The following is a 5,435-nucleotide window of genomic DNA, read 5'->3' on the forward strand; positions in this document are numbered from 1 at the left end:
ATCTGCCCGCAGTCCGTCCAGCAGAGCGTGGCCACGGCCGTGGAGGCTCTGCAGATGGAGGTGCAGATCTAGGGAGTTTTGGAGAAGTAGGTGGCGTGCGGTGGCGCGGGAGCCCCCAGGGCGGGAGCCGTTGCCTCCTGCCTCTCCGCTGCTGGGCACCTGCTGGAGATGCGCGATACGTGCCCTCCCGCTGGGCTCGTTTGCCGCTCTTTTGTTTGTGCCGAGTGCCATCTCTCCCGGCGGGATGGGGTTTGGCTGCAAGGGGCTGCAAGGCAGGAGGCCAGGAGAGACGGAGACAACTCCAGTGGGATGACACCACCATCCTGGGGGACCTTTCCGTGCCTCCACAGATGAAGGGAGAGATCTCCAGGCTCTCCGGGAGCCAGGGAAACGCTGAGCTGCCTTTGGTGCTTGGCTTTAATCCTCCCTCACACCACGCTGCAGGGGACCCTGGGGGGGAAGCTGGGATGGCAGGATTGTGCCCTGTGCCTCTGGGAGAGGGGGATGCAAGTCTCCTACTTGCCTTGCTCCTTGCTGATTTTCTCCCCCTCTTGACAGGCAATTGTAAGCGAAGCATCACCTGGTCCAAAAGCAGGCTGTGGTTTCGCTGGTAAGTCACTTTTCCCCCTCTAAACGCCCAGAAATCGCAGCGCTGAGTTCCCCCAGCTGCATGCAGGTGGTGGCACAGGCTCTCCGGCCTCCAGAGCACCCGCTCCCGCGGGGCGAGCGTGAGCCGAGCTCCTGCCATCCCTCTGCTTCCCAGAGTAGATCACCAAGATACTGTCCAAGCTCGGAGCCAGTGGGAGGCACTGCTGGAGGACCCACGGCTACCGCGTCCGGCGGATGAGGCTCTCGGCAGGTAGGATGCTCCGCGGCACTCGGAGCCGGATGGCTTCGTCCCCGTGCAGCCGCTCACCGCTCCCGTTTATCCTCCTGCCTGCAGGGAGCGTGCGAAAGCCCGGCCAAGCCTGGAGAAACCCCCTGGATCTGCGAGGCGATGGGGACCCCTGGCCTCTGGGATCCCGCCGGCAGCTCAGGGGGGCTCTCGGCAGCAGGGACCTGGTTTGGAGCGGCAGCAGAGGAATTAAAAGATTTTCTGCTATGGATTTTGCTTTTTCTCCTGGAAGAGTATTAAATGCAGCATGTGGCACGCTGGGGAGAGCTGTACGGGCTGTGCATGTGTTTCCCTGAATAAGGAAGGGGAGGCCTCGCGGGGGCAGATTGGGGGTTCTGGCTCCTCGGGCTGATGGACATTGTGAAGGAGGAGACGCAGGCCAGAGCGAGCAGGGGAAGGCGCAGCACAAACTCCAGCCTTTTGCCCCCCAAAATCTGCCCTCAGGTGGGACGCAGATTGAGTTTTCCACTTCTTTGCAGCACAGAACTTCGTTGCTTTAGATCAGAGGGAAACAGAGCCTGGGGGGGGGTGTCTTCAAACCCAGGAGAAATCGGGGACTGTCTGAACCGGGTTAGGGTTAAGCTCTTATAGCCCCAGCAGGGACATGGCCCTCACACGCTGTGCCCCTGCCAGTACCTGCAGGGACATGTGTGCCGCGGGGACGCCAGCCTGGGCTGCCACCCCAAGGGTCCCTTGGGGGCCCCAGGGCACCATGTCCCCTGTGTCCCTGGGCCCTTCGGTGCCCCCCATGCCCCGTGGTGTCCCCGTGTTCCCTATGCTCCTCAGTGTCCCCCATGCCCCGTGGTGTCCCCATGTCCCCATTCCCCTTGCTGTCCCCATGTCTCCTGTGCCCCTTGGTGTCCCCCATGTTCCCCATGTCCCATGGTGTCCCAGTGTCCCCTGTGCCCCTCGGTGTCCCCGTGTCCCCCTTGGTGTCCCATCCCAGTGGCCGGGTGTCCCTCCACCCCATTGGCAAGCACAAGATCCAGCTCCTTCAATGCCAAAGATTTATTGAGCTGGGGGAAGGGGCGGCCGGCGCGGGGGCCGGTGCAGGGGACAGTGCTGGAGGGGACGCAGGATCCCTCGGGTGCCCTTGGAGCCAGCCGGCACTTGGGGGGAGAGAGAGGCTGAACTGAGGGGACAGTGATGGCACCGTGTCCCTGTGCCACCTGTGTCACTGTTCCCATGGGCACCATGTCCCTGTGTTCCCCACGTCCTCATCCCCGTGGGCACTGTGTCCCCGCACCCCCCCCCCATATACTTATCCCCTTGGGCACCATGTCCCATGCCCCCCCCCATGGCACCATGTCCCTGTGCCCCCCATGTCCCTGTCCCCATGTCCCCCAGACCCCCATGACCCCGTGTTCCCATCCCCCACAGGCACCATATCCCCATGTCCCTGTCCCCCCCATGTCCCAATGTCCCTGTCCCCATGTCCCCCAGACCCCCATGACCCCATGTTCCCATCCCCCACAGGCACCATATCCCCATGTCCCTGTGCCCCCCACGTCCCCATGTCCCTGTGTCCCCGTCCTGGAGGGGCACCATGTCCCCATGCCTGCAGCACCCATGGGTGCGGGCGCATTCCCGGGCGGCCGCCCCACCCTGGGCGCCGCTTTGAAGCAGCCGTTGGTGCCGCCGAGCCCTCGCGGTGGGCACAGCCGGGCACAAGGGCCCTTCACCCAGGGTGGGGCTGCCCGGACGCCTGGTCCCCCAGCCGGGTGGTGGGGGGGATGGAAAGGGAGGGGGCCTCACCTGGGGTCAGGGCTGGCACCAGCGGAGGTTGGTGCAGATGCTGGCGGGCTCCTCGTCCTGCATCAGCCCTGCCTCGATGGGCTCCAGGTAGTGGCTCACCAGGTTGTGGCAGCGCTCGGATATCTCCCGCGGCAGCAGGGAGCACACCGTGCAGGCCGCCTGCGTCACCCGGGTCTGCACCGGCACAGCCCTGCGTCAGGCACTGCGTCGCATAGTCTCACACGCGCTTGCGTGGCCTCACGCGGCAGGCGCCGCCTTGCACGGGCTTGCATGAGCTCGCACGGCTTTGCACGATGGGCGTTGCCTCACACAGGCTTGCATGAGCTCGCACAGGCTTGCATGGCTTTGCACCGTGAGCACTGCCTTGCACGGGCTTGCATGAGCTCTCATGGCCTTGCACGGTGGGCACCGCCTTGCACGGGCTTGCACAAGCTGGCACGGCCTTGCATTGGCTGGCACGAGCTCCCACGGCCTTGCACGGTGGGCACTGCCTTGCATGGGCTTGCACGAGCTTGCACAGCCTCGCACGGCTTTGCATGGTGGGCATCCCCTTGCACAGCCTCGTGCAGCCTTGCACACCCCTGCGTGGACCTCGCACGCCCCTTTCATGCCTCGATCCCTACTGTGTTGTGCGTGTTGGGCACCAGACTCTTGAGCTTCTTGAGGACCTTCTTGCAGATTGCGCAGCGCAGTTCGCCGGGATCCTGTCCAGCAGCCCCCTGCGTGCCCGGCACCGTGAGCACGGCCCGGGCACCCTGCCCACCCCCTGGGTGCCCCAGCGGTGCCCAGCCAGGGCCCACCCACAGCCCTCACCGGTGCCCACCCAGTGCCCCCCATGGTGTCATCCCCACCGGTGCCCACCCAGTGCCCCCCTGGGTGTCCCTACTGATGCCCTCCCAGTGCCCACCAGTGCTCCCATGGGTGCCCCATGGATGCCCACCCAGTGTCCCCATGGGTGCCCCATAGATGTCCACCCAGTGCTTGCCAGTTCCCACCCAGTGCCTGCAAGGGTGTCCCCATGGGTGCCCCCATGGGTACCTCCTTGATGCCCACCCAGTGCCCCCAAGGGTGCCCCCCCATGCACCCCGTGCCCGCTCACCATCCTCTCCAGCATCTCCAGGTCCTCGAACAGGAGCTGCAGGCCATCCCCCGAGGCAGAGGGGACCTGGCACTCCGGGGTGTCCGGGCTGCACCCCTTGGCCCTCGCGGGCACGGCTGGGACCCTGGGGTGCAGCCCCTTGGCCCCCATGCCGGCCAACAGCAGGGCTGGGCACCGCGTCAGGGGCCGCTGGCACCCAAACCTCCCGCGTCCCCACCACCCTGTGTCCCCACCCCTCCATGTCCCCGACCCTCCGGTATCCCAGATTCTCCCGTACCCCCGTGTCCCCATCCCTGTCCCCCCATCCCTGTCCCCCCCATGTCCCTTGGTATCCCCAGCCCTCCTTCCTCCCATGTCCCCGTTCCCTCTTGTCTCCATCCCTCCGTATCCCCACATGTCCCCATCTGCTGGTGTCCCCATCCCTCCCGTCCCCTCCCGTCCCATGTCCCCATCCCTGTCCTCTGTGTCCCCCCATTCCCCACATCCCCATCCCTCCCACCTCTCCACATCTCCATCCCTGTCCTCCGTGTCCCCCTGTCCCCCACATCCCCATCCCTCCTGTCTCTCCACACCTCCACCACTGTCCTCTGTGGCCCCCTGTCCCCCCTGTCCGTCCCGTCTGTCCCGTCCCCCCTTGTCCCCATGTCCCTGGCCCTTCCCGTCCCTCCACCTCCCCAAGTCCCCATGTCCCCGTCCCGGTCCCCACCGGTGACAGCAGGCAGCAGGGCCAGCAGCGGTGGGGCCATGGCTGGCTGTCCCCGTGCCCCAGGGTGCCTTATGTACCTGCTCGGGGGGGGGTGGGGGGGCACACTGTGGGGCTGAGGGCAGGAAGGGCCTCCCCCCTCCCCGGAAACCACAGTGGCTGCAGTGGGGGGCTGGGGGGACCCAGGCATCCGGGCAGGGTGGCCACATGTCACGTCCCCCCACTGGGGGGGGCTGCGAGCTTCCCCCCCAACAGTGACCTGATCAGGGTGGTGGGGGGGGACGAGGAGGTTTGGGAGGACTTGGGGGGACAAGAGGGGCTTGGAGGGGACAGGAGGGACTTGGGGGGACAAGGAGGACTTGGGGAGCTTGGGGTGACCTGAGTGGGCAAGGAGGAGGCAAGGGGGGACCTGGGGGGGGGACTTTGGGGACCTGGGGGGGATAAGGGGGGTAGGATGGGAGCTGGGGGGCTGGAGGCACCTGGGGAGACTGGGGGAACAAGGGGACTTGGGGGGGGTGGGAGGAGTTGGGGGGACAGGGGGTGACAAGGAGGGGGCAAGGGGGGACCTGGGGGAGATAAGGGGGAGGCAAAGGAGGCGCTGGGGGGCTGGTGGGACCTGGGGCGACCTGGGGAAACTGGGAGGACTGGTGAAACTGGGGGGGACAAGAGGGGCTTGGGGGGGACTTGGGGTGACTTTGGGGACCTGGGGGGCCTGAGGAGGGACAAGGGGAGACGGGAGGGACAAGGGGAGCTTGGGGGCACCGGGAGAACTGGGAGGATGGGGGGGGCTTAGGGGGAACTGGGGGGACGGGGGAGACCTGGGGGGGACACAGGGGACCTGAGGGCACTGGGGCAGGGGGGGAAGTGTATGGGGACATGGGGGGGGGGGGCTCAGGAGGCCATGGAGGCCTGCGGGGATGGAGGACAGGGACAGCCCAGCCCCCCAGTTCCTGGCAGTCACGTCCCCGTGTCCCACCGCAAAC

This window comes from Apteryx mantelli, unplaced genomic scaffold (assembly GCF_036417845.1).
Source record: "Apteryx mantelli isolate bAptMan1 unplaced genomic scaffold, bAptMan1.hap1 HAP1_SCAFFOLD_59, whole genome shotgun sequence".
Lineage (NCBI taxonomy): Eukaryota > Metazoa > Chordata > Aves > Apterygiformes > Apterygidae > Apteryx > Apteryx mantelli.